General features: G+C 40.7%; 39 non-coding genes and 3 pseudogenes across 39 annotated transcripts; all 42 read right to left on the bottom strand.

Annotated features, from left to right (window-relative positions):
- Positions 1–442: 442 nt before the first annotated feature.
- LOC130618428 (5S ribosomal RNA) lies at positions 443–561 on the bottom strand (annotated as a pseudogene).
- Positions 562–1,011: 450 nt separating this feature from the next.
- Positions 1,012–1,130, bottom strand: LOC130618427 (5S ribosomal RNA; annotated as a pseudogene).
- A 450-nt stretch (positions 1,131–1,580) lies between these two features.
- LOC130618184 (5S ribosomal RNA) lies at positions 1,581–1,699 on the bottom strand. The gene has a single exon (XR_008979259.1). It is a non-coding gene; the product is annotated as a 5S ribosomal RNA (ribosomal RNA).
- A 450-nt stretch (positions 1,700–2,149) lies between these two features.
- On the bottom strand, positions 2,150–2,268 carry LOC130617463 (5S ribosomal RNA). The gene has a single exon (XR_008978540.1). It is a non-coding gene; the product is annotated as a 5S ribosomal RNA (ribosomal RNA).
- Positions 2,269–2,718: 450 nt separating this feature from the next.
- Positions 2,719–2,837, bottom strand: LOC130616128 (5S ribosomal RNA). The gene has a single exon (XR_008977212.1). It is a non-coding gene; the product is annotated as a 5S ribosomal RNA (ribosomal RNA).
- A 450-nt stretch (positions 2,838–3,287) lies between these two features.
- Positions 3,288–3,406, bottom strand: LOC130617874 (5S ribosomal RNA). Its single transcript, XR_008978951.1, has one exon. It is a non-coding gene; the product is annotated as a 5S ribosomal RNA (ribosomal RNA).
- A 450-nt stretch (positions 3,407–3,856) lies between these two features.
- On the bottom strand, positions 3,857–3,975 carry LOC130617873 (5S ribosomal RNA). The gene has a single exon (XR_008978950.1). It is a non-coding gene; the product is annotated as a 5S ribosomal RNA (ribosomal RNA).
- Positions 3,976–4,425: 450 nt separating this feature from the next.
- LOC130616705 (5S ribosomal RNA) lies at positions 4,426–4,544 on the bottom strand. Its single transcript, XR_008977786.1, has one exon. It is a non-coding gene; the product is annotated as a 5S ribosomal RNA (ribosomal RNA).
- Positions 4,545–4,994: 450 nt separating this feature from the next.
- LOC130617350 (5S ribosomal RNA) lies at positions 4,995–5,113 on the bottom strand. The gene has a single exon (XR_008978427.1). It is a non-coding gene; the product is annotated as a 5S ribosomal RNA (ribosomal RNA).
- Positions 5,114–5,563: 450 nt separating this feature from the next.
- LOC130617872 (5S ribosomal RNA) lies at positions 5,564–5,682 on the bottom strand. The gene has a single exon (XR_008978949.1). It is a non-coding gene; the product is annotated as a 5S ribosomal RNA (ribosomal RNA).
- Positions 5,683–6,132: 450 nt separating this feature from the next.
- Positions 6,133–6,251, bottom strand: LOC130617774 (5S ribosomal RNA). The gene has a single exon (XR_008978851.1). It is a non-coding gene; the product is annotated as a 5S ribosomal RNA (ribosomal RNA).
- Positions 6,252–6,701: 450 nt separating this feature from the next.
- LOC130618618 (5S ribosomal RNA) lies at positions 6,702–6,820 on the bottom strand (annotated as a pseudogene).
- Positions 6,821–7,270: 450 nt separating this feature from the next.
- On the bottom strand, positions 7,271–7,389 carry LOC130617406 (5S ribosomal RNA). The gene has a single exon (XR_008978483.1). It is a non-coding gene; the product is annotated as a 5S ribosomal RNA (ribosomal RNA).
- A 450-nt stretch (positions 7,390–7,839) lies between these two features.
- Positions 7,840–7,958, bottom strand: LOC130618079 (5S ribosomal RNA). The gene has a single exon (XR_008979153.1). It is a non-coding gene; the product is annotated as a 5S ribosomal RNA (ribosomal RNA).
- A 450-nt stretch (positions 7,959–8,408) lies between these two features.
- On the bottom strand, positions 8,409–8,527 carry LOC130618273 (5S ribosomal RNA). Its single transcript, XR_008979347.1, has one exon. It is a non-coding gene; the product is annotated as a 5S ribosomal RNA (ribosomal RNA).
- Positions 8,528–8,977: 450 nt separating this feature from the next.
- Positions 8,978–9,096, bottom strand: LOC130616693 (5S ribosomal RNA). Its single transcript, XR_008977774.1, has one exon. It is a non-coding gene; the product is annotated as a 5S ribosomal RNA (ribosomal RNA).
- Positions 9,097–9,546: 450 nt separating this feature from the next.
- LOC130617442 (5S ribosomal RNA) lies at positions 9,547–9,665 on the bottom strand. The gene has a single exon (XR_008978520.1). It is a non-coding gene; the product is annotated as a 5S ribosomal RNA (ribosomal RNA).
- A 450-nt stretch (positions 9,666–10,115) lies between these two features.
- Positions 10,116–10,234, bottom strand: LOC130618077 (5S ribosomal RNA). Its single transcript, XR_008979152.1, has one exon. It is a non-coding gene; the product is annotated as a 5S ribosomal RNA (ribosomal RNA).
- A 450-nt stretch (positions 10,235–10,684) lies between these two features.
- On the bottom strand, positions 10,685–10,803 carry LOC130617441 (5S ribosomal RNA). Its single transcript, XR_008978518.1, has one exon. It is a non-coding gene; the product is annotated as a 5S ribosomal RNA (ribosomal RNA).
- A 450-nt stretch (positions 10,804–11,253) lies between these two features.
- On the bottom strand, positions 11,254–11,372 carry LOC130618007 (5S ribosomal RNA). The gene has a single exon (XR_008979083.1). It is a non-coding gene; the product is annotated as a 5S ribosomal RNA (ribosomal RNA).
- Positions 11,373–11,822: 450 nt separating this feature from the next.
- LOC130618272 (5S ribosomal RNA) lies at positions 11,823–11,941 on the bottom strand. The gene has a single exon (XR_008979346.1). It is a non-coding gene; the product is annotated as a 5S ribosomal RNA (ribosomal RNA).
- Positions 11,942–12,391: 450 nt separating this feature from the next.
- On the bottom strand, positions 12,392–12,510 carry LOC130616692 (5S ribosomal RNA). Its single transcript, XR_008977773.1, has one exon. It is a non-coding gene; the product is annotated as a 5S ribosomal RNA (ribosomal RNA).
- Positions 12,511–12,960: 450 nt separating this feature from the next.
- On the bottom strand, positions 12,961–13,079 carry LOC130617440 (5S ribosomal RNA). Its single transcript, XR_008978517.1, has one exon. It is a non-coding gene; the product is annotated as a 5S ribosomal RNA (ribosomal RNA).
- A 450-nt stretch (positions 13,080–13,529) lies between these two features.
- On the bottom strand, positions 13,530–13,648 carry LOC130618076 (5S ribosomal RNA). Its single transcript, XR_008979151.1, has one exon. It is a non-coding gene; the product is annotated as a 5S ribosomal RNA (ribosomal RNA).
- Positions 13,649–14,098: 450 nt separating this feature from the next.
- LOC130617439 (5S ribosomal RNA) lies at positions 14,099–14,217 on the bottom strand. The gene has a single exon (XR_008978516.1). It is a non-coding gene; the product is annotated as a 5S ribosomal RNA (ribosomal RNA).
- A 450-nt stretch (positions 14,218–14,667) lies between these two features.
- Positions 14,668–14,786, bottom strand: LOC130618006 (5S ribosomal RNA). The gene has a single exon (XR_008979082.1). It is a non-coding gene; the product is annotated as a 5S ribosomal RNA (ribosomal RNA).
- A 450-nt stretch (positions 14,787–15,236) lies between these two features.
- Positions 15,237–15,355, bottom strand: LOC130617544 (5S ribosomal RNA). Its single transcript, XR_008978622.1, has one exon. It is a non-coding gene; the product is annotated as a 5S ribosomal RNA (ribosomal RNA).
- Positions 15,356–15,805: 450 nt separating this feature from the next.
- On the bottom strand, positions 15,806–15,924 carry LOC130616916 (5S ribosomal RNA). The gene has a single exon (XR_008977995.1). It is a non-coding gene; the product is annotated as a 5S ribosomal RNA (ribosomal RNA).
- Positions 15,925–16,374: 450 nt separating this feature from the next.
- On the bottom strand, positions 16,375–16,493 carry LOC130617543 (5S ribosomal RNA). Its single transcript, XR_008978621.1, has one exon. It is a non-coding gene; the product is annotated as a 5S ribosomal RNA (ribosomal RNA).
- A 450-nt stretch (positions 16,494–16,943) lies between these two features.
- Positions 16,944–17,062, bottom strand: LOC130618371 (5S ribosomal RNA). Its single transcript, XR_008979445.1, has one exon. It is a non-coding gene; the product is annotated as a 5S ribosomal RNA (ribosomal RNA).
- A 450-nt stretch (positions 17,063–17,512) lies between these two features.
- Positions 17,513–17,631, bottom strand: LOC130617438 (5S ribosomal RNA). The gene has a single exon (XR_008978515.1). It is a non-coding gene; the product is annotated as a 5S ribosomal RNA (ribosomal RNA).
- A 450-nt stretch (positions 17,632–18,081) lies between these two features.
- LOC130616915 (5S ribosomal RNA) lies at positions 18,082–18,200 on the bottom strand. The gene has a single exon (XR_008977994.1). It is a non-coding gene; the product is annotated as a 5S ribosomal RNA (ribosomal RNA).
- A 450-nt stretch (positions 18,201–18,650) lies between these two features.
- On the bottom strand, positions 18,651–18,769 carry LOC130618105 (5S ribosomal RNA). Its single transcript, XR_008979180.1, has one exon. It is a non-coding gene; the product is annotated as a 5S ribosomal RNA (ribosomal RNA).
- A 450-nt stretch (positions 18,770–19,219) lies between these two features.
- LOC130617453 (5S ribosomal RNA) lies at positions 19,220–19,338 on the bottom strand. Its single transcript, XR_008978531.1, has one exon. It is a non-coding gene; the product is annotated as a 5S ribosomal RNA (ribosomal RNA).
- Positions 19,339–19,788: 450 nt separating this feature from the next.
- LOC130617452 (5S ribosomal RNA) lies at positions 19,789–19,907 on the bottom strand. Its single transcript, XR_008978529.1, has one exon. It is a non-coding gene; the product is annotated as a 5S ribosomal RNA (ribosomal RNA).
- A 450-nt stretch (positions 19,908–20,357) lies between these two features.
- Positions 20,358–20,476, bottom strand: LOC130617728 (5S ribosomal RNA). Its single transcript, XR_008978804.1, has one exon. It is a non-coding gene; the product is annotated as a 5S ribosomal RNA (ribosomal RNA).
- Positions 20,477–20,926: 450 nt separating this feature from the next.
- LOC130618104 (5S ribosomal RNA) lies at positions 20,927–21,045 on the bottom strand. The gene has a single exon (XR_008979178.1). It is a non-coding gene; the product is annotated as a 5S ribosomal RNA (ribosomal RNA).
- Positions 21,046–21,495: 450 nt separating this feature from the next.
- On the bottom strand, positions 21,496–21,614 carry LOC130617451 (5S ribosomal RNA). The gene has a single exon (XR_008978528.1). It is a non-coding gene; the product is annotated as a 5S ribosomal RNA (ribosomal RNA).
- A 450-nt stretch (positions 21,615–22,064) lies between these two features.
- LOC130615917 (5S ribosomal RNA) lies at positions 22,065–22,183 on the bottom strand. Its single transcript, XR_008977003.1, has one exon. It is a non-coding gene; the product is annotated as a 5S ribosomal RNA (ribosomal RNA).
- A 450-nt stretch (positions 22,184–22,633) lies between these two features.
- Positions 22,634–22,752, bottom strand: LOC130617646 (5S ribosomal RNA). Its single transcript, XR_008978723.1, has one exon. It is a non-coding gene; the product is annotated as a 5S ribosomal RNA (ribosomal RNA).
- Positions 22,753–23,202: 450 nt separating this feature from the next.
- On the bottom strand, positions 23,203–23,321 carry LOC130616917 (5S ribosomal RNA). The gene has a single exon (XR_008977996.1). It is a non-coding gene; the product is annotated as a 5S ribosomal RNA (ribosomal RNA).
- Positions 23,322–23,770: 449 nt separating this feature from the next.
- Positions 23,771–23,889, bottom strand: LOC130617256 (5S ribosomal RNA). Its single transcript, XR_008978334.1, has one exon. It is a non-coding gene; the product is annotated as a 5S ribosomal RNA (ribosomal RNA).
- Positions 23,890–25,464: the final 1,575 nt, after the last annotated feature.

The raw sequence follows: 25,464 nt of genomic DNA, 5'->3' as shown, positions 1-25,464 counted from the left end.
GGGCAGATATCTACGATTTATTAGCACATTACATCGAAAATGGTTCAAACTTTAAAGGTCATATTTCTTGACTGGATCATCCGGAATAGGTCGTGTTTATGTGCATTTGAAAGCTCTTTTTAAGCGCTATCGATTCTTTACGACAACCATGCGCTTTAAGATTTCCGGTAAAAAGTTCCAACGAAGGAAATCTAGGGTACTTTCAGACTTAATTTTCATATGACAAAGTTAATTAGCAAAGTAACTACATCGCCACTTTCTTTGTCTGACGCTCGTAATCCATTTATTTGCGACGTGGCGCATTTATTGCAGCAAGATTGTAGCCGTTTTGAAGGGAAAGCAACTTCTAATCACGTCCCTTACTTGATTTACTCAGCGGCTATTGCGTAAAAAAGATACGTCACAGTTGTAATGATAAATAATGTAACGTGAAATAGTCAATAGCCTACGACACCGGGAGATCCCAGGCGGTCCCCCATCCAAGTACTATCCCGGCCCGACGATGCTTAACTTCCGTGATCGGACGAGAAAAGGTGTGTTCATCGTGGTATGGTCGTACACAAACAAACGGGCAGATATCTACGATTTATTAGCACATTACATCGAAAATGGTTCAAACTTTAAAGGTCATATTTCTTGACTGGATCATCCGGAATAGGTCGTGTTTATGTGCATTTGAAAGCTCTTTTTAAGCGCTATCGATTCTTTACGACAACCATGCGCTTTAAGATTTCCGGTAAAAAGTTCCAACGAAGGAAATCTAGGGTACTTTCAGACTTAATTTTCATATGACAAAGTTAATTAGCAAAGTAACTACATCGCCACTTTCTTTGTCTGACGCTCGTAATCCATTTATTTGCGACGTGGCGCATTTATTGCAGCAAGATTGTAGCCGTTTTGAAGGGAAAGCAACTTCTAATCACGTCCCTTACTTGATTTACTCAGCGGCTATTGCGTAAAAAAGATACGTCACAGTTGTAATGATAAATAATGTAACGTGAAATAGTCAATAGCCTACGACACCGGGAGATCCCAGGCGGTCCCCCATCCAAGTACTATCCCGGCCCGACGATGCTTAACTTCCGTGATCGGACGAGAAAAGGTGTGTTCATCGTGGTATGGTCGTACACAAACAAACGGGCAGATATCTACGATTTATTAGCACATTACATCGAAAATGGTTCAAACTTTAAAGGTCATATTTCTTGACTGGATCATCCGGAATAGGTCGTGTTTATGTGCATTTGAAAGCTCTTTTTAAGCGCTATCGATTCTTTACGACAACCATGCGCTTTAAGATTTCCGGTAAAAAGTTCCAACGAAGGAAATCTAGGGTACTTTCAGACTTAATTTTCATATGACAAAGTTAATTAGCAAAGTAACTACATCGCCACTTTCTTTGTCTGACTCTCGTAATCCATTTATTTGCGACGTGGCGCATTTATTGCAGCAAGATTGTAGCCGTTTTGAAGGGAAAGCAACTTCTAATCACGTCCCTTACTTGATTTACTCAGCGGCTATTGCGTAAAAAAGATACGTCGCAGTTGTAATGATAAATAATGTAACGTGAAATAGTCAATAGCCTACGACACCGGGAGATCCCAGGCGGTCCCCCATCCAAGTACTATCCCGGCCCGGCGATGCTTAACTTCCGTGATCGGACGAGAAAAGGTGTGTTCATCGTGGTATGGTCGTAGACAAACAAACGGGCAGATATCTTCGATTTATTAGCACATTACATCGAAAATGGTTCGAACTTTAAAGATCATAATTCTTGACTGGGTGATCGGAAATAGTTCGTGTTTATGTGCATTTTAAAGCTCCTTTTAAGCGCTATCGATTCTTTACGACAATAATGCGCTTTAAGATTTCCGGTAAAAAGTTCCAACGAAGGCAATCTAGGGTACTTTCAGACTTAATTTTCATATGACAAAGTTAGTTAACAAAGTAAGTACATCGCCATTTTCTTTGTCTGACGCTCGTAATCCATTCATTTGCGACGTGGCGCATTTATTTCAGCACGATTGTAGCCGTTTTGAAGGGAAAGAAACTTCTAATCATGTCCCTTACTTGATTTACTCGGCGGCTATTGCGTAAAAAAGATACGTCACAGTCGTGATGATAAATAATGTAACGTGAAAACGTCAATAGCCTACGACACCGGGAGATCCCAGGCGGTGCCCCATCCAAGTTCTATCCCGGTCCGACGATGCTTAACTTCCGTGATCGGACGAGAACAGGTGTGTTCATCGTGGTATGGTCGTAGACAAACATACGGGTAGATATCTACGATTTATTAGCACATTACATCGAAAATGGTTCGAACTTTAAAGATCATAATTCTTGACTGGGTGATCGGAAATAGTTCGTGTTTATGTGCATTTTAAAGCTCCTTTTAAGCGCTATCGATTCTTTACGACAATAATGCGCTTTGAGATTTCCGGTAAAAAGTTCCAACGAAGGCAATCTAGGGTACTTTCAGACTTAATTTTCATATGACAAAGTTAGTTAACAAAGTAAGTACATCGCCAATTTCTTTGTCTGACGCTCGTAATCCATTCATTTGCGACGTGGCGCATTTATTTCAGCACGATTGTAGCCGTTTTGAAGGGAAAGAAACTTCTAATCATGTCCCTTACTTGATTTACTCGGCGGCTATTGCGTAAAAAAGATACGTCACAGTCGTGATGATAAATAATGTAACGTGAAAACGTCAATAGCCTACGACACCGGGAGATCCCAGGCGGTCCCCCATCCAAGTTCTATCCCGGCCCGACGATGCTTAACTTCCGTGATCGGACGAGAACAGGTGTGTTCATCGTGGTATGGTCGTAGACAAACATACGGGTAGATATCTACGATTTATTAGCACATTACATCGAAAATGGTTCGAACTTTAAAGATCATAATTCTTGACTGGGTGATCGGAAATAGTTCGTGTTTATGTGCATTTAAAAGCTCCTTTTAAGCGCTATCGATTCTTTACGACAATAATGCGCTTTAAGATTTCCGGTAAAACGTTCCAACGAAGGCAATCTAGGGTACTTTCAGACTTAATTTTCATATGACAAAGTTAGTTAGCAAAGTAAGTACATCGCCATTTTCTTTGTCTGACGCTCGTAATGCATTCATTTGCGACGTGGCGCATTTATTTCAGCACGATTGTAGCCGTTTTGAAGGGAAAGCAACTTCTAATCATGTCTCTTTCTTGATTTACTCAGCGGCTATTGCGTAAAAAAGATACGTCACAGTCGTAATGATAAATAATGTAACGTGAAAAAGTCAATAGCCTACGACACCAGGAGTTCCCAGGCGGTCCCCCATCCAAGTACTATCCCGGCTTGACGATGCTTAACTTCCGCGATCGGACGAGAACAGGTGTGTTCATCGTGGTATGGTCGTAGACAAACAAACGGGCAGATATCTACGATTTATTAGCACATTACATCGAAAATGGTTCAAACTTTAAAGGTCATATTTCTTGACTGGATCATCCGAAATAGGTCGTGTTTATGTGCATTTGAAAGCTCTTTTTAAGCGCTATCGATTCTTTACGACATCCATGCGCTTTAAGATTTCTGGTAAAAAGTTCCAACGAAGGAAATCTAGGGTACTTTCAGACTTAATTTTCATATGACAAAGTTAGTTAACAAAGTAAGTACATCGCCATTTTCTTTGTCTGACGCTCGTAATGCATTCATTTGCGACGTGGCGCATTTATTTCAGCACGATTGTAGCCGTTTTGAAGGGAAAGCAACTTCTAATCATGTCTCTTTCTTGATTTACTCAGCGGCTATTGCGTAAAAAAGATACGTCACAGTCGTAATGATAAATAATGTAACGTGAAAAAGTCAATAGCCTACGACACCAGGAGTTCCCAGGCGGTCCCCCATCCAAGTACTATCCCGGCTTGACGATGCTTAACTTCCGCGATCGGACGAGAACAGGTGTGTTCATCGTGGTATGGTCGTAGACAAACAAACGGGCAGATATCTACGATTTATTAGCACATTACATCGAAAATGGTTCAAACTTTAAAGGTCATATTTCTTGACTCGATCATTCGAAATAGGTCGTGTTTATGTGCATTTGAAAGCTCTTTTTAAGCGCTATCGATTCTTTACAACAATAATGCGCTTTATGATTTCCGGTAAAAAGTTCCAACGAAGGCAATCTAGGGTACTTGCAGACTTAATTTTCATATGACAAAGTTAATTAGCAAAGTAACTACATCGCCATTTTCTTTGTCTGACGCTCTTAATCCATTCATTTGCGACGTGGCGCATTTATTGCAGCAAGATTGTGGCCCTTTTTAAGGGAAAGAAACTTCTAATCATGTCCCTTACTTGATTTACTCGGCGGCTATTGCGTAAAAAAGATACGTCACAGTCGTGATGATAAATAATGTAACGTGAAAACGTCAATAGCCTACGACACCGGGAGATCCCAGGCGGTCCCCCATCCAAGTACTATCCCGGCCCGACGATGCTTAACTTCCGTGATCGGACGAGAACAGGTGTGTTCATCGTGGTATGGTCGTAGACAAACATACGGGTAGATATCTACGATTTATTAGCACATTACATCGAAAATGGTTCGAACTTTAAAGATCATAATTCTTGACTGGGTGATCGGAAATAGTTCGTGTTTATGTGCATTTTAAAGCTCCTTTTAAGCGCTATCGATTCTTTACGACAATAATGCGCTTTAAGATTTCCGGTAAAAAGTTCCAACGAAGGCAATCTAGGGTACTTTCAGACTTAATTTTCATATGACAAAGTTAGTTAACAAAGTAAGTACATCGCCATTTTCTTTGTCTGACGCTCGTAATCCATTCATTTGCGACGTGGCGCATTTATTTCAGCACGATTGTAGCCGTTTTGAAGGGAAAGAAACTTCTAATCATGTCCCTTACTTGATTTACTCGGCGGCTATTGCGTAAAAAAGATACGTCACAGTCGTGATGATAAATAATGTAACGTGAAAACGTCAATAGCCTACGACACCGGGAGATCCCAGGCGGTCCCCCATCCAAGTTCTATCCCGGCCTGACGATGCTTAACTTCCGTGATCGGACGAGAACAGGTGTGTTCATCGTGGTATGGTCGTAGACAAACATACGGGTTGATATCTACGATTTATTAGCACATTACATCGAAAATGGTTCGAACTTTAAAGATCATAATTCTTGACTGGGTGATCGGAAATAGTTCGTGTTTATGTGCATTTGAAAGCTCCTTTTAAGCGCTATCGATTCTTTACGACAATAATGCGCTTTAAGATTTCCGGTAAAAAGTTCCAACGAAGGCAATCTAGGGTACTTTCAGACTTAATTTTCATATGACAAAGTTAGTTAACAAAGTAAGTACATCGCCATTTTCTCTGTCTGACGCTCGTAATGCATTCATTTGCGACGTGGCGCATTTATTTCAGCACGATTGTAGCCGTTTTGAAGGGAAAGCAACTTCTAATCATGTCTCTTTCTTGATTTACTCAGCGGCTATTGCGTAAAAAAGATACGTCACAGTCGTAATGATAAATAATGTAACGTGAAAAAGTCAATAGCCTACGACACCAGGAGTTCCCAGGCGGTCCCCCATCCAAGTACTATCCCGGCTTGACGATGCTTAACTTCCGCGATCGGACGAGAACAGGTGTGTTCATCGTGGTATGGTCGTAGACAAACAAACGGGCAGATATCTACGATTTATTAGCACATTACATCGAAAATGGTTCAAACTTTAAAGGTCATATTTCTTGACTGGATCATCCGAAATAGGTCGTGTTTATGTGCATTTGAAAGCTCTTTTTAAGCGCTATCGATTCTTTACGACAACCATGCGCTTTAAGATTTCTGGTAAAAAGTTCCAACGAAGGAAATCTAGGGTACTTTCAGACTTAATTTTCATATGACAAAGTTAGTTAACAAAGTAAGTACATCGCCATTTTCTTTGTCTGACGCTCGTAATCCATTCATTTGCGACGTGGCGCATTTATTTCAGCACGATTGTAGCCGTTTTGAAGGGAAAGAAACTTCTAATCATGTCCCTTACTTGATTTACTCGGCGGCTATTGCGTAAAAAAGATACGTCACAGTCGTGATGATAAATAATGTAACGTGAAAACGTCAATAGCCTACGACACCGGGAGATCCCAGGCGGTCCCCCATCCAAGTTCTATCCCGGCCCGACGATGCTTAATTTCGGTGATCGGACGAGAACAGGTGTGTTCATCGTGGTATGGTCGTAGACAAACATACGTGTAGATATCTACGATTTATTAGCACATTACATCGAAAATGGTTCAAACTTTAAAGATCATAATTCTTGACTGGGTGATCGGAAATAGTTCGTGTTTATGTGCATTTGAAAGCTCCTTTTAAGCGCTATCGATTCTTTACGACAATAATGCGCTTTAAGATTTCCGGTAAAACGTTCCAACGAAGGCAATCTAGGGTACTTTCAGACTTAATTTTCATATGACAAAGTTAGTTAGCAATGTAACTACATCGCCACTTTCTTTGTCTGACGCTCGTAATCCATTTATTTGCGACGTGGCGCATTTATTGCAGCAAGATTGTAGCCGTTTTGAAGGGAAAGCAACTTCTAATCACGTCCCTTACTTGATTTACTCAGCGGCTATTGCGTAAAAAAGATACGTCACAGTTGTAATGATAAATAATGTAACGTGAAATAGTCAATAGCCTACGACACCGGGAGATCCCAGGCGGTCCTCCATCCAAGTACTATCCCGGCCTGACGATGCTTAACTTCCGTGATCGGACGAGAAAAGGTGTGTTCATCGTGGTATGGTCGTAGACAAACAAACGGGCAGATATCTACGATTTATTAGCACATTACATCGAAAATGGTTCAAACTTTAAAGGTCATATTTCTTGACTGGATCATCCGGAATAGGTCGTGTTTATGTGCATTTGAAAGCTCTTTTTAAGCGCTATCGATTCTTTACGACAACCATGCGCTTTAAGATTTTCGGTAAAAAGTTCCAACGAAGGAAATCTAGGGTACTTTCAGACTTAATTTTCATATGACAAAGTTAGTTAACAAAGTAAGTACATCGCCATTTTCTTTGTCTGACGCTCGTAATCCATTCATTTGCGACGTGGCGCATTTATTTCAGCACGATTGTAGCCGTTTTGAAGGGAAAGAAACTTCTAATCATGTCCCTTACTTGATTTACTCGGCGGCTTTTGCGTAAAAAAGATACGTCACAGTCGTGATGATAAATAATGTAACGTGAAAACGTCAATAGCCTACGACACCGGGAGATCCCAGGCGGTCCCCCACCCAAGTTCTATCCCGGCCCGACGATGCTTAACTTCCGCGATCGGACGAGAACAGGTGTGTTCATCGTGGTATGGCCGTAGACAAACAAACGGGCAGATATCTACGATTTATTAGCACATTACATCGAAAATGGTTCAAACTTTAAAGGTCATATTTCTTGACTGGATCATCCGGAATAGGTCGTGTTTATGTGCATTTGAAAGCTCTTTTTAAGCGCTATCGATTCTTTACGACAACCATGCGCTTTAAGATTTCCGGTAAAAAGTTCCAACGAAGGAAATCTAGGGTACTTTCAGACTTAATTTTCATATGACAAAGTTAATTAGCAAAGTAACTACATCGCCACTTTCTTTGTCTGACGCTCGTAATCCATTTATTTGCGACGTGGCGCATTTATTGCAGCAAGATTGTAGCCGTTTTGAAGGGAAAGCAACTTCTAATCACGTCCCTTACTTGATTTACTCAGCGGCTATTGCGTAAAAAAGATACGTCACAGTTGTAATGATAAATAATGTAACGTGAAATAGTCAATAGCCTACGACACCGGGAGATCCCAGGCGGTCCCCCATCCAAGTACTATCCCGGCCCGACGATGCTTAACTTCCGTGATCGGACGAGAAAAGGTGTGTTCATCGTGGTATGGTCGTAGACAAACAAACGGGCAGATATCTACGATTTATTAGCACATTACATCGAAAATGGTTCAAACTTTAAAGGTCATATTTCTTGACTGGATCATCCGGAATAGGTCGTGTTTATGTGCATTTGAAAGCTCTTTTTAAGCGCTATCGATTCCTTACGACAACCATGCGCTTTAAGATTTCCGGTAAAAAGTTCCAACGAAGGAAATCTAGGGTACTTTCAGACTTAATTTTCATATGACAAAGTTAATTAGCAAAGTAACTACATCGCCACTTTTTTTGTCTGACGCTCGTAATCCATTTATTTGCGACGTGGCGCATTTATTGCAGCAAGATTGTAGCCGTTTTGAAGGGAAAGCAACTTCTAATCACGTCCCTTACTTGATTTACTCAGCGGCTATTGCGTAAAAAAGATACGTCACAGTTGTAATGATAAATAATGTAACGTGAAATGTTCAATAGCCTACGACACCGGGAGATCCCAGGCGGTCCCCCATCCAAGTACTATCCCGGCCCGACAATGCTTAACTTCCGTGATCGGACGAGAAAAGGTGTGTTCATCGTGGTATGGTCGTAGACAAACAAACGGGCAGATATCTACGATTTATTAGCACATTACATCGAAAATGGTTTAAACTTTAAAGGTCATATTTCTTGACTCGATCATTCGAAATAGGTCGTGTTTATGTGCATTTGAAAGCTCTTTTTAAGCGCTATCGATTCTTTACAACAATAATGCGCTTTATGATTTCCGGTAAAAAGTTCCAACGAAGGCAATCTAGGGTACTTGCAGACTTAATTTTCATATGACAAAGTTAATTAGCAAAGTAACTACATCGCCATTTTCTTTGTCTGACGCTCTTAATCCATTCATTTGCGACGTGGCGCATTTATTGCAGCAAGATTGTAGCCCTTTTTAAGGGAAAGAAACTTCTAATCATGTCCCTTACTTGATTTACTCGGCGGCTATTGCGTAAAAAAGATACGTCACAGTCGTGATGATAAATAATGTAACGTGAAAACGTCAATAGCCTACGACACCGGGAGATCCCAGGCGGTCCCCCATCCAAGTTCTATCCCGGCCCGACGATGCTTAACTACCGTGATCGGACGAGAACAGGTGTGTTCATCGTGGTATGGTCGTAGACAAACATACGGGTAGATATCTACGATTTATTAGCACATTACATCGAAAATGGTTCGAACTTTAAAGATCATAATTCTTGACTGGGTGATCGGAAATAGTTCGTGTTTATGTGCATTTGAAAGCTCCTTTTAAGCGCTATCGATTCTTTACGACAATAATGCGCTTTAAGATTTCCGGTAAAAAGTTCCAACGAAGGCAATCTAGGGTACTTTCAGACTTAATTTTCATATGACAAAGTTAGTTAGCAAAGTAAGTACATCGCCATTTTCTTTGTCTGACGCTCGTAATCCATTCATTTGCGACGTGGCGCATTTATTTCAGCACGATTGTAGCCGTTTTGAAGGAAAAGCAACTTCTAATCATGTCTCTTTCTTGATTTACTCAGCGGCTATTGCGTAAAAAAGATACGTCACAGTCGTAATGATAAATAATGTAACGTGAAAAAGTCAATAGCCTACGACACCAGGAGTTCCCAGGCGGTCCCCCATCCAAGTCCTATCCCGGCCCGACGATGCTTAACTTCCGCGATCGGACGAGAACAGGTGTGTTCATCGTGGTATGGTCGTAGACAAACAAACGGGCAGATATCTACGATTTATTAGCACATTACATCGAAAATGGTTCAAACTTTAAAGGTCATATTTCTTGACTGGATCATCCGAAATAGGTCGTGTTTATGTGCATTTGAAAGCTCTTTTTACGCGCTATCGATTCTTTACGACAACCATGCGCTTTAAGATTTCCGGTAAAAAGTTCCAACGAAGGAAATCTAGGGTACTTTCAGACTTAATTTTCATATGACAAAGTTAATTAGCAAAGTAACTACATCGCCATTTTCTTTGTCTGACGCTCGTAATCCATTTATTTGCGACGTGGCGCATTTATTGCAGCAAGATTGTAGCCGTTTTGAAGGGAAAGCAACTTCTAATCACGTCCCTTACTTGATTTACTCAGCGGCTATTGCGTAAAAAAGATACGTCACAGTTGTAATGATAAATAATGTAACGTGAAATGGTCAATAGCCTACGACACCGGGAGATCCCAGGCGGTCCCCCATCCAAGTACTATCCCGGCCCGACGATGCTTAACTTCCGTGATCGGACGAGAAAAGGTGTGTTCATCGTGGTATGGTCGTAGACAAACAAACGGGCAGATATCTACGATTTATTAGCACATTACATCGAAAATGGTTCAAACTTTAAAGGTCATATTTCTTGACTCGATCATTCGAAATAGGTCGTGTTTATGTGCATTTGAAAGCTCTTTTTAAGCGCTATCGATTCTTTACAACAATAATGCGCTTTATGATTTCCGGTAAAAAGTTCCAACGAAGGCAATCTAGGGTACTTGCAGACTTAATTTTCATATGACAAAGTTAATTAGCAAAGTAACTACATCGCCATTTTCTTTGTCTGACGCTCGTAATCCATTCATTTGCGACGTGGCGCATTTATTTCAGCACGATTGTAGCCGTTTTGAAGGAAAAGCAACTTCTAATCATGTCTCTTTCTTGATTTACTCAGCGGCTATTGCGTAAAAAAGATACGTCACAGTCGTAATGATAAATAATGTAACGTGAAAAAGTCAATAGCCTACGACACCAGGAGTTCCCAGGCGGTCCCCCATCCAAGTCCTATCCCGGCCCGACGATGCTTAACTTCCGCGATCGGACGAGAACAGGTGTGTTCATCGTGGTATGGTCGTAGACAAACAAACGGGCAGATATCTACGATTTATTAGCACATTACATCGAAAATGGTTCAAACTTTAAAGGTCATATTTCTTGACTGGATCATCCGAAATAGGTCGTGTTTATGTGCATTTGAAAGCTCTTTTTACGCGCTATCGATTCTTTACGACAACCATGCGCTTTAAGATTTCCGGTAAAAAGTTCCAACGAAGGAAATCTAGGGTACTTTCAGACTTAATTTTCATGTGACAAAGTTAATTAGCAAAGTAACTACATCGCCATTTTCTTTGTCTGACGCTCGTAATCCATTTATTTGCGACGTGGCGCATTTATTGCAGCAAGATTGTAGCCGTTTTGAAGGGAAAGCAACTTCTAATCACGTCCCTTACTTGATTTACTCAGCGGCTATTGCGTAAAAAAGATACGTCACAGTTGTAATGATAAATAATGTAACGTGAAATGGTCAATAGCCTACGACACCGGGAGATCCCAGGTGGTCCCCCATCCAAGTACTATCCCGGCCCGACGATGCTTAACTTCCGTGATCGGACGAGAAAAGGTGTGTTCATCGTGGTATGGTCGTAGACAAACAAACGGGCAGATATCTACGATTTATTAGCACATTACATCGAAAATGGTTCAAACTTTAAAGGTCATATTTCTTGACTGGATCATCCGGAATAGGTCGTGTTTATGTGCATTTGAAAGCTCTTTTTAAGCGCTATCGATTCCTTACGACAACCATGCGCTTTAAGATTTCCGGTAAAAAGTTCCAACGAAGGAAATCTAGGGTACTTTCAGACTTAATTTTCATATGACAAAGTTAATTAGCAAAGTAACTACATCGCCACTTTTTTTGTCTGACGCTCGTAATCCATTTATTTGCGACGTGGCGCATTTATTGCAGCAAGATTGTAGCCGTTTTGAAGGGAAAGCAACTTCTAATCACGTCCCTTACTTGATTTACTCAGCGGCTATTGCGTAAAAAAGATACGTCACAGTTGTAATGATAAATAATGTAACGTGAAATGTTCAATAGCCTACGACACCGGGAGATCCCAGGCGGTCCCCCATCCAAGTACTATCCCGGCCCGACAATGCTTAACTTCCGTGATCGGACGAGAAAAGGTGTGTTCATCGTGGTATGGTCGTAGACAAACAAACGGGCAGATATCTACGATTTATTAGCACATTACATCGAAAATGGTTTAAACTTTAAAGGTCATATTTCTTGACTCGATCATTCGAAATAGGTCGTGTTTATGTGCATTTGAAAGCTCTTTTTAAGCGCTATCGATTCTTTACAACAATAATGCGCTTTATGATTTCCGGTAAAAAGTTCCAACGAAGGCAATCTAGGGTACTTGCAGACTTAATTTTCATATGACAAAGTTAATTAGCAAAGTAACTACATCGCCATTTTCTTTGTCTGACGCTCTTAATCCATTCATTTGCGACGTGGCGCATTTATTGCAGCAAGATTGTAGCCCTTTTTAAGGGAAAGAAACTTCTAATCATGTCCCTTACTTGATTTACTCGGCGGCTATTGCGTAAAAAAGATACGTCACAGTCGTGATGATAAATAATGTAACGTGAAAACGTCAATAGCCTACGACACCGGGAGATCCCAGGCGGTCCCCCATCCAAGTTCTATCCCGGCCCGACGATGCTTAACTACCGTGATCGGACGAGAACAGGTGTGTTCATCGTGGTATGGTCGTAGACAAACATACGGGTAGATATCTACGATTTATTAGCACATTACATCGAAAATGGTTCGAACTTTAAAGATCATAATTCTTGACTGGGTGATCGGAAATAGTTCGTGTTTATGTGCATTTGAAAGCTCCTTTTAAGCGCTATCGATTCTTTACGACAATAATGCGCTTTAAGATTTCCGGTAAAAAGTTCCAACGAAGGCAATCTAGGGTACTTTCAGACTTAATTTTCATATGACAAAGTTAGTTAGCAAAGTAAGTACATCGCCATTTTCTTTGTCTGACGCTCGTAATCCATTCATTTGCGACGTGGCGCATTTATTTCAGCACGATTGTAGCCGTTTTGAAGGAAAAGCAACTTCTAATCATGTCTCTTTCTTGATTTACTCAGCGGCTATTGCGTAAAAAAGATACGTCACAGTCGTAATGATAAATAATGTAACGTGAAAAAGTCAATAGCCTACGACACCAGGAGTTCCCAGGCGGTCCCCCATCCAAGTCCTATCCCGGCCCGACGATGCTTAACTTCCGCGATCGGACGAGAACAGGTGTGTTCATCGTGGTATGGTCGTAGACAAACAAACGGGCAGATATCTACGATTTATTAGCACATTACATCGAAAATGGTTCAAACTTTAAAGGTCATATTTCTTGACTGGATCATCCGAAATAGGTCGTGTTTATGTGCATTTGAAAGCTCTTTTTACGCGCTATCGATTCTTTACGACAACCATGCGCTTTAAGATTTCCGGTAAAAAGTTCCAACGAAGGAAATCTAGGGTACTTTCAGACTTAATTTTCATATGACAAAGTTAATTAGCAAAGTAACTACATCGCCATTTTCTTTGTCTGACGCTCGTAATCCATTTATTTGCGACGTGGCGCATTTATTGCAGCAAGATTGTAGCCGTTTTGAAGGGAAAGCAACTTCTAATCACGTCCCTTACTTGATTTACTCAGCGGCTATTGCGTAAAAAAGATACGTCACAGTTGTAATGATAAATAATGTAACGTGAAATGGTCAATAGCCTACGACACCGGGAGATCCCAGGCGGTCCCCCATCCAAGTACTATCCCGGCCCGACGATGCTTAACTTCCGTGATCGGACGAGAAAAGGTGTGTTCATCGTGGTATGGTCGTAGACAAACAAACGGGCAGATATCTACGATTTATTAGCACATTACATCGAAAATGGTTCAAACTTTAAAGGTCATATTTCTTGACTCGATCATTCGAAATAGGTCGTGTTTATGTGCATTTGAAAGCTCTTTTTAAGCGCTATCGATTCTTTACAACAATAATGCGCTTTATGATTTCCGGTAAAAAGTTCCAACGAAGGCAATCTAGGGTACTTGCAGACTTAATTTTCATATGACAAAGTTAATTAGCAAAGTAACTACATCGCCATTTTCTTTGTCTGACGCTCGTAATCCATTCATTTGCGACGTGGCGCATTTATTTCAGCACGATTGTAGCCGTTTTGAAGGAAAAGCAACTTCTAATCATGTCTCTTTCTTGATTTACTCAGCGGCTATTGCGTAAAAAAGATACGTCACAGTCGTAATGATAAATAATGTAACGTGAAAAAGTCAATAGCCTACGACACCAGGAGTTCCCAGGCGGTCCCCCATCCAAGTCCTATCCCGGCCCGACGATGCTTAACTTCCGCGATCGGACGAGAACAGGTGTGTTCATCGTGGTATGGTCGTAGACAAACAAACGGGCAGATATCTACGATTTATTAGCACATTACATCGAAAATGGTTCAAACTTTAAAGGTCATATTTCTTGACTGGATCATCCGAAATAGGTCGTGTTTATGTGCATTTGAAAGCTCTTTTTACGCGCTATCGATTCTTTACGACAACCATGCGCTTTAAGATTTCCGGTAAAAAGTTCCAACGAAGGAAATCTAGGGTACTTTCAGACTTAATTTTCATGTGACAAAGTTAATTAGCAAAGTAACTACATCGCCATTTTCTTTGTCTGACGCTCGTAATCCATTTATTTGCGACGTGGCGCATTTATTGCAGCAAGATTGTAGCCGTTTTGAAGGGAAAGCAACTTCTAATCACGTCCCTTACTTGATTTACTCAGCGGCTATTGCGTAAAAAAGATACGTCACAGTTGTAATGATAAATAATGTAACGTGAAATGGTCAATAGCCTACGACACCGGGAGATCCCAGGTGGTCCCCCATCCAAGTACTATCCCGGCCCGACGATGCTTAACTTCCGTGATCGGACGAGAAAAGGTGTGTTCATCGTGGTATGGTCGTAGACAAACAAACGGGCAGATATCTACGATTTATTAGCACATTACATCGAAAATGGTTCAAACTTTAAAGGTCATATTTCTTGACTCGATCATTCGAAATAGGTCGTGTTTATGTGCATTTGAAAGCTCTTTTTAAGCGCTATCGATTCTTTACAACAATAATGCGCTTTATGATTTCCGGTAAAAAGTTCCAACGAAGGCAATCTAGGGTACTTGCAGACTTAATTTTCATATGACAAAGTTAATTAGCAAAGTAACTACATCGCCATTTTCTTTGTCTGACGCTCTTAATCCATTCATTTGCGACGTGGCGCATTTATTGCAGCAAGATTGTAGCCCTTTTTAAGGGAAAGAAACTTCTAATCATGTCCCTTACTTGATTTACTCGGCGGCTATTGCGTAAAAAAGATACGTCACAGTCGTGATGATAAATAATGTAACGTGAAAACGTCAATAGCCTACGACACCGGGAGATCCCAGGCGGTCCCCCATCCAAGTTCTATCCCGGCCCCACGATGCTTAACTTCCGTGATCGGACGAGAACAGGTGTGTTCATCGTGGTATGTTCGTAGACAAAGATACGGGTAGATATCTACGATTTATTAGCACATTACATCGAAAATGGTTCGAACTTTAAAGATCATAATTCTTGACTGGGTGATCGGAAATAGTTCGTGTTTATGTGCATTTGAAAGCTCCTTTTAAGCGCTATCGATTCTTTACGACAATAATGCGCTTTAAGATTTCCGGTAAAAAGTTCCAACGAAGGCAATCTAGGGTACTTTCAGACTTAATTTTCATATCACAAAGTTAGTTAGCAAAGTAAGTACATCGCCATTTTCTTTGTCTGACGCTCGTAATCCATTCATTTGCGACGTGGCGCATTTATTTCAGCACGATTGTAGCCGTTTTGAAGGGAAAGCAACTTCTAATCACGTCCCTTACTTGATTTACTCAGCGGCTATTGCGTAAAAAAGATACGTCACAGTTGTAATGATAAATAATGTAACGTGAAATAGTCAATAGCCTACGACACCGGGAGATCCCAGGCGGTCCCCCATCCAAGTACTATCCCGGCCCCACGATGCTTAACTTCCGTGATCGGACGAGAACAGGTGTGTTCATCGTGGTATGGTCGTAGACAAACATACGGTTAGATATCTACGATTTATTAGCACATTACATCGAAAATGGTTCAAACTTTAAAGGTCATATTTCTTGACTCGATCATTCGAAATAGGTCGTGTTTATGTGCATTTGAAAGCTCTTTTTAAGCGCTATCGATTCTTTACAACAATAATGCGCTTTATGATTTCCGGTAAAAAGTTCCAACGAAGGCAATCTAGGGTACTTGCAGACTGAATTTTCATATGACAAAGTTAATTAGCAAAGTAACTACATCGCCATTTTCTTTGTCTGACGCTCTTAATCCATTCATTTGCGACGTGGCGCATTTATTGCAGCAAGATTGTAGCCCTTTTTAAGGGAAAGAAACTTCTAATCATGTCCCTTACTTGATTTACTCGGCGGCTATTGCGTAAAAAAGATACGTCACAGTCGTGATGATAAATAATGTAACGTGAAAACGTCAATAGCCTACGACACCGGGAGATCCCAGGCGGTCCCCCATCCAAGTTCTATCCCGGCCCCACGATGCTTAACTTCCGTGATCGGACGAGAACAGGTGTGTTCATCGTGGTATGTTCGTAGACAAACATACGGGTAGATATCTACGATTTATTAGCACATTACATCGAAAATGGTTCGAACTTTAAAGATCATAATTCTTGACTGGGTGATCGGAAATAGTTCGTGTTTATGTGCATTTGAAAGCTCCTTTTAAGCGCTATCGATTCTTTACGACAATAATGCGCTTTAAGATTTCCGGTAAAAAGTTCCAACGAAGGCAATCTAGGGTACTTTCAGACTTAATTTTCATATCACAAAGTTAGTTAGCAAAGTAAGTACATCGCCATTTTCTTTGTCTGACGCTCGTAATCCATTCATTTGCGACGTGGCGCATTTATTTCAGCACGATTGTAGCCGTTTTGAAGGAAAAGCAACTTCTAATCATGTCTCTTTCTTGATTTACTAAGCGGCTATTGCGTAAAAAAGATACGTCACAGTCGTAATGATAAATAATGTAACGTGAAAAAGTCAATAGCCTACGACACCAGGAGTTCCCAGGCGGTCCCCCATCCAAGTCCTATCCCGGCCCGACGATGCTTAACTTCCGCGATCGGACGAGAACAGGTGTGTTCATCGTGGTATGGTCGTGTACAAACAAACGGGCAGATATCTACGATTTATTAGCACATTACATCGAAAATGGTTCAAACTTTAAAGGTCATATTTCTTGACTGGATCATCCGAAATAGGTCGTGTTTATGTGCATTTGAAAGCTCTTTTTACGCGCTATCGATTCTTTACGACAACCATGCGCTTTAAGATTTCTGGTAAAAAGTTCCAACGAAGGCAATCTAGGGTACTTTCAGACTTAATTTTCATATGACAAAGTTAGTTAGCAAAGTGAGTACATCGCCATTTTCTTTGTCTGACGCTCGTAATCCATTCATTTGCGACGTGGCGCATTTATTTCAGCACGATTGTAGCCGTTTTGAAGGAAAAGCAACTTCTAATCATGTCTCTTTCTTGATTTACTCAGCGGCTATTGCGTAAAAAAGATACATCACAGTCGTAATGATAAATAATGTAACGTGAAAAAGTCAATAGCCTACGACACCAGGAGTTCCCAGGCGGTCCCCCATCCAAGTCCTATCCCGGCCCGACGATGCTTAACTTCCGCGATCGGACGAGAACAGGTGTGTTCATCGTGGTATGGTCGTAGACAAACAAACGGGCAGATATCTACGATTTATTAGCACATTACATCGAAAATGGTTCAAACTTTAAAGGTCATATTTCTTGACTGGATCATCCGAAATAGGTCGTGTTTATGTGCATTTGAAAGCTCTTTTTACGCGCTATCGATTCTTTACGACAACCATGCGCTTTAAGATTTCCGGTAAAAAGTTCCAACGAAGGAAATCTAGGGTACTTTCAGACTTAATTTTCATATGACAAAGTTAATTAGCAAAGTAACTACATCGCCATTTTCTTTGTCTGACGCTCGTAATCCATTTATTTGCGACGTGGCGCATTTATTGCAGCAAGACTGTAGCCGTTTTGAAGGGAAAGCAACTTCTAATCACGTCCCTTACTTGATTTACTCAGCGGCTATTGCGTAAAAAAGATACGTCACAGTTGTAATGATAAATAATGTAACGTGAAATAGTCAATAGCCTACGACACCGGGAGATCCCAGGCGGTCCCCCATCCAAGTACTATCCCGGCCCCACGATGCTTAACTTCCGTGATCGGACGAGAACAGGTGTGTTCATCGTGGTATGGTCGTAGACAAACATACGGTTAGATATCTACGATTTATTAGCACATTACATCGAAAATGGTTCGAACTTTAAAGGTCATATTTCTTGACTGGGTGATCGGAAATAGTTCGTGTTTATGTGCATTTGAAAGCTCCTTTTAAGCGCTATCGATTCTTTACGACAATAATGCGCTTTAAGATTTCCGGTAAAAAGTTCCAACGAAGGCAATCTAGGGTACTTTCAGACGTAATTTTCATATGACAAAGTTAGTTAGCAAAGTAACTACATCGCCATTTTCTTTGTCTGACGCTCGTAATCCATTTATTTGCGACGTGGCGCATTTATTGCAGCAAGACAGTAGCCGTTTTGAAGGGAAAGCAACTTCTAATCACGTCCCTTACTTGATTTACTCAGCGGCTATTGCGTAAAAAAGATACGTCACAGTTGTAATGATAAAAAATGTAACGTGAAATAGTCAATAGCCTACGACACCGGGAGATCCCAGGCGGTCCCCCATCCAAGTACTATCCCGGCCCGACGATGCTTTACTTCCGTGATCCGACGAGAACAGGTGTGTTAATCGTGGTATGGTCGTAGACAAACAAACGGGCAGATATCTACGATTTATTAGCACATTACATCGAAAATGGTTCAAACTTTAAAGGTCATATTTCTTGACTCGATCATTCGAAATAGGTCGTGTTTATGTGCATTTGAAAGCTCTTTTTAAGCGCTATCGATTCTTTACGACAACCATGCGCTTTAAGATTTCCGGTAAAAAGTTCCAACGAAGGAAATCTAGGGTACTTTCAGACTTAATTTTCATATGACAAAGTTAATTAGCAAAGTAACTACATCGCCACTTTCTTTATCTGACGCTCGTAATCCATTTATTTGCGACGTGGCGCATTTATTGCAGCAAGATTGTAGCCGTTTTGAAGGGAAAGCAACTTCTAATCACGTCCCTTACTTGATTTACTCAGCGGCTATTGCGTAAAAAAGATACGTCACAGTCGTAATGATAAATAATGTAACGTGAAATAGTCAATAGCCAACGACACCGGGAGATCCCAGGCGGTCCCCCATCCAAGTACTATCCCGGCCCGACGATGCTTAACTTCCGTGATCGGACGAGAACAGGTGTGTTCATCGTGGTATGGTCGTAGACAAACAAACGGGCAGATATCTACGATTTATTACCACATTACATCGAAAATGGTTCAAACTTTAAAGGTCATATTTCTTGACTGGATCATTCGAAATAGGTCGTGTTTATGTGCATTTGACAGCTCTTTTCAAGCGCTATCGATTCTTTACAACAATAATGCGCTTTATGATTTCCGGTAAAAAGTTCCAGCGAAGGCAATCTAGGGTACTTGCAGACTTAATTTTCATATGACAAAGTTAATTAGCAAAGTAACTACATCGCCATTTTCTTTGTCTGACGCTCTTAATCCATTCATTTGCGACGTGGCGCATTTATTGCAGCAAGATTGTAGCCGTTTTGAAGGGAAAGCAACTTCTAATCACGTCCCTTACTTGATTTACTCAGCGGCTATTGCGTAAAAAAGATACGTCACAGTCGTAATGATAAATAATGTAACGTGAAATAGTCAATAGCCAACGACACCGGGAGATCCCAGGCGGTCCCCCATCCAAGTACTATCCCGGCCCGACGATGCTTAACTTCCGTGATCGGACGAGAACAGGTGTGTTCATCGTGGTATGGTCGTAGACAAACAAACGGGCAGATATCTACGATTTATTAGCACATTACATCGAAAATGGTTCAAACATTAAAGGTCATATTTCTTGACTGGATCATTCGAAATAGGTCGTGTTTATGTGCATTTGACAGCTCTTTTCAAGCGCTATCGATTCTTTACAACAATAATGCGCTTTATCATTTCCGGTAAAAAGTTCCAACGAAGGCAATCTAGGGTACTTGCAGACTTAATTTTCATATGACAAAGTTAATTAGCAAAGTAACTACATCGCCATTTTCTTTGTCTGACGCTCGTAATCCATTTATTTGCGACGTGGCGCATTTATTGCAGCAAGACTGTAGCCGTTTTGAAGGGAAAGCAACTTCTAATCACGTCCCTTACTTGATTTACTCAGCGGCTATTGCGTAAAAAAGATACGTCACAGTTGTAATGATAAATAATGTAACGTGAAATAGTCAATAGCCTACGACACCGGGAGATCCCAGGCGGTCCCCCATCCAAGTACTATCCCGGCCCGACGATGCTTAACTTCCGTGATCGGACGAGAACAGGTGTGTTCATCGTGGTATGGTCGTACACAAACATACGGGTAGATATCTACGATTTATTAGCACATTACATCGAAAATGGTTCGAACTTTAAAGGTCATATTTCTTGACTGGGTGATCGGAAATAGTTCGTGTTTATGTGCATTTGAAAGCTCCTTTTAAGCGCTATCGATTCTTTACGACAATAATGCGCTTTAAGATTTCCGGTAAAAAGTTCCAACGAAGGCAATCTAGGGTACTTTCAGACTTAATTTTCATATGACAAAGTTAGTTAGCAAAGTAACTACATCGCCATTTTCTTTGTCTGACGCTCGTAATCCATTTATTTGCGACGTGGCGCATTTATTGCAGCAAGACAGTAGCCGTTTTGAAGGGAAAGCAACTTCTAATCACGTCCCTTACTTGATTTACTCAGCGGCTATTGCGTAAAAAAGATACGTCACAGTTGTAATGATAAAAAATGTAACGTGAAATAGTCAATAGCCTACGACACCGGGAGATCCCAGGCGGTCCCCCATCCAAGTACTATCCCGGCCCGACGATGCTTTACTTCCGTGATCCGACGAGAACAGGTGTGTTAATCGTGGTATGGTCGTAGACAAACAAACGGGCAGATATCTACGATTTATTAGCACATTACATCGAAAATGGTTCAAACTTTAAAGGTCATATTTCTTGACTCGATCATTCGAAATAGGTCGTGTTTATGTGCATTTGAAAGCTCTTTTTAAGCGCTATCGATTCTTTACGACAACCATGCGCTTTAAGATTTCCGGTAAAAAGTTCCAACGTAGGAAATCTAGGGTACTTTCAGACTTAATTTTCATATGACAAAGTTAATTAGCAAAGTAACTACATCGCCACCTTCTTTATCTGACGCTCGTAATCCATTTATTTGCGACGTGGCGCATTTATTGCAGCAAGATTGTAGCCGTTTTGAAAGGAAAGCAACTTCTAATCACGTCCCTTACTTGATTTACTCAGCGGCTATTGCGTAAAAAAGATACGTCACAGTCGTAATGATAAATAATGTAACGTGAAATAGTCAATAGCCAACGACACCGGGAGATCCCAGGCGGTCCCCCATCCAAGTACTATCCCGGCCCGACGATGCTTAACTTCCGTGATCGGACGAGAACAGGTGTGTTCATCGTGGTATGGTCGTAGACAAACAAACGGGCAGATATCTACGATTTATTAGCACATTACATCGAAAATGGTTCGAACTTTAAAGATCATAATTCTTGACTGGGTGATCGGAAATAGTTCGTGTTTATGTGCATTTGAAAGCTCCCTTTAAGCGCTATCGATTCTTTACGACAATAATGCGCTTTAAGATTTCCGGTAAAAAGTTCCAACGAAGGCAATCTAGGGTACTTTCAGACTTAATTTTCATATGACAAAGTTAGTTAGCAAAGTAAGTACATCGCCATTTTCTTTGTCTGACGCTCGTAATCCATTCATTTGCGACGTGGCGCATTTATTGCAGCACCATTGTAGCCGTTTTGAAGGGAAAGCAACTTGTAATCATGTCTCTTTCTTGATTTACTCAGCGGCTATTGCGTAAAAAAGATACGTCACAGTCGTAATGATAAATAATGTAACGTGAAAAAGGCAATAGCCTACGACACCAGGAGTTCCCAGGCGGTCCCCCATCCAAGTACTATCCCGGCCCGACGATGCTTAACTTCCGTGATCGGACGAGAACAGGTGTGTTCATTGTGGTATGGTCGTAGACAAACAAACGGGCAGAGATCTACGATTTATTAGCACATTACATCAAAAATGGTTCAAACTTTAAAGGTCATATTTCTTGACTGGATCATCCGGAATAGGTCGTGTTTATGTGCATTTGAAAGCTCTTTTTAAGCGCTATCGATTCTTTACAACAATAATGCGCTTTATGATTTCCGGTAAAAAGTTCCAACGAAGGCAATCTAGGGTACTTGCAGACTTAATTTTCATATGACAAAGTTAATTAGCAAAGTAACTACATCGCCATTTTCCTTCTCTGACGCTCTTAATCCATTCATTTGCGACGTGGCGCATTTATTGCAGCAAGATTGTACCCCTTTTTAAGGGAAAGAAACTTCTAATCATGTCCCTTACTTGATTTACTCGGCGGCTATTGCGTAAAAAAGATACGTCACAGTCGTGATGATAAATAATGTAACGTGAAAACGTCAATAGCCTGCGACACCGGGAGATCCCAGGCGGTCCCCCATCCAAGTACTATCCCGGCCCGACGATGCTTAACTTCCGTGATCGGACGAGAACAGGTGCGTTCATCGTGGTATGGTCGTAGACAAACATACGGGTAGATATCTACGATTTATTAGCACATTACATCGAAAATGGTTCGAACTTTAAAGATCATAATTCTTGACTGGGTGATCGGAAATTGTTCGTGTTTATGTGCATTTGAAAGCTCCTTTTAAGCGCTATCGATTCTTTACGACAATAATGCGCTTTAAGATTTCCGGTAAAAAGTTCCAACGAAGGCAATCTAGGGTACTTTCAGACTTAATTTTCATATGACAAAGTTAGTTAGCAAAGTAAGTACATCGCCATTTTCTTTGTCTGACGCTCGTAATCCATTCATTTGCGACGTGGCGCATTTATTGCAGCACGATTCTAGCCGTTTTGAAGGGAAAGCAACTTGTAATCATGTCTCTTTCTTGATTTACTCAGCGGCTATTGCGTAAAAAAGATACGTCACAGTCGTAATGATAAATAATGTAACGTGAAAAAGTCAATAGCCTACGACACCAGGAGTTCCCAGGCGGTCCCCCATCCAAGTACTATCCCGGACCGACGATGCTTAACTTCCGTGATCGGACGAGAACAGGTGTGTTCATTGTGGTATGGTCGTAGACAATCAAACGGGCAGATATCTACGATTTATTAGCACATTACATCGAAAATGGTTCAAACTTTAAAGGTCATATTTCTTGACTGGATCATCCGGAATAGGTCGTGTTTATGTGCATTTGAAAGCTCTTTCAAGCGCTATCGATTCTTTACAACAATAATGCGCTTTATGATTTCCGGTAAAAAGTTCCAACGAAGGCAATCTAGGGTACTTGCAGACTTAATTTTCATATGACAAAGTTAATTAGCAAAGTAACTACATCGCCATTTTCCTTCTCTGACGCTCTTAATCCATTCATTTGCGACGTTGCGCATTTATTGCAGCAAGATTGTAGCCCTTTTTAAGGGAAAGAAACTTCTAATTATGTCCCTTACTGGATTTACTCCGCTGCTATTGCGTAAAAAAGATACGTCACAGTCGTGATGATAAATAATGTAACGTGAAAACGTCAATAGCCTACGACACCGGGAGATCCCAGGCGGTACCCCATCCAAGTACTATCCCGGCCCGACGATGCTTAACTTCCGTGATCGGACGAGAACAGGTGTGTTCATCGTGGTATGGTCGTAGACAAACATACGGGTAGATATCTACGATTTATTAGCACATTACATCGAAAATGGTTCGAACTTTAAAGATCATAATTCTTGACTGGGTGATCGGAAATAGTTCGTGTTTATGTGCATTCGAAAGCTCCTTTTAAGCGCTATCGATTCTTTACGACAATAATGCGCTTTAAGATTTCCGGTAAAAAGTTCCAACGAAGGCAATCTAGGGTACTTTCAGACTTAATTTTCATATGACAAAGTTAGTTAGCAAAGTAAGTACATCGCCATTTTCTTTGTCTGACGCTCGTAATCCATTCATTTGCGACGTGGCGCATTTATTGCAGCACAATTCTAGCCGTTTTGAAGGGAAAGCAACTTGTAATCATGTCTCTTTCTTGATTTACTCAGCGGCTATTGCGTAAAAAAGATACGTCACAGTCGTAATGATAAATAATGTAACGTGAAAAAGTCAATAGCCTACGACACCAGGAGTTCCCAGGCGGTCCCCCACAATCAATCTAATTTAAATGATAATGTATCGTATCATAAATTTCCAAAGGATCCAGAATTATGGATTGCCAAAGTCAAACGGACCTCACTGCCAAAATATCGGTACTTGTGTTCAACCCATTTCACCGAAGACTGTTTCGACAAATCTTTTGATATGCAACAAAAGTATGCAGCAAATAAAAATAAAAAAATGATTCGGAAGCTGGTGCCAGGGGCAATACCCACCTTATTCCCTCATATTGAGCCAACACCTGAGAGAGCATCATCCACAAAAAGATTGAAAGTCAAAGAACAAGCTGAGGTATTGTGATTTGCAATAACAACTTGGTGACCAGTCTTCAGCTTATAATTACGAGATATCAAATATGAAACTTCTTGAGAAAAATGATAAATATAGATACGTAAATTTATTTATCTTCCTTCCAATCATATACATTTTGTGTTATAAAAAGGTGTGACATATATAATATAATATACCTTAGTACCCAGGCCTTATCATTTGATTTTCTTTTAATTTCAGATTGTCTCAGACTTATTAGAAAAACAAGACTCTTATACAATTCCAGTTGATGATTTTGACAGTCTTGGAAGCCTCTCGCCTGCTGATTCTGATGTTCAAGGTTCTAGAAATATGTCAACTCAAACAGACATCACTTACAACACAGTCAGTGTGCAAACAGAACCGACGTATTATCGAGATGCGTCTACCCTCACGAGGATGAGACACTTCAGAAGTATTAGGTGCCAAACAAAAACGTTCAAAAAGAACAATCCATCGAAAGGTGTACAATTTCCAATAGCCAAGAAAGGTATTTTAGAAAGTGATGGCGTAAAAATTGTTTGTCAGAATCGTGAGAGTGTGTCGACTGACGTGTTAGAGACTGTGGTGGCTGACAATTTTTGTAACAATTTGGGTGTTCAGAGTAGTGGTTTAGATGAAGCGGAGGATGTCATTAGTGCTGCTGTTGAAATTGTAAATAATAAATTGGATGGTGTAAATAATAAATTGGATGGTGTAAATAATGAATTGGATGGTGTAAATAATGAATTGGAGGTTGTAAATAATGAATTGGAGGTTGTAAATAATGA

Source organism: Hydractinia symbiolongicarpus, chromosome 11 (genome assembly GCF_029227915.1).
Source record: "Hydractinia symbiolongicarpus strain clone_291-10 chromosome 11, HSymV2.1, whole genome shotgun sequence".
Lineage (NCBI taxonomy): Eukaryota > Metazoa > Cnidaria > Hydrozoa > Anthoathecata > Hydractiniidae > Hydractinia > Hydractinia symbiolongicarpus.
This window is presented reverse-complemented; position numbering and strand designations above follow the sequence as displayed.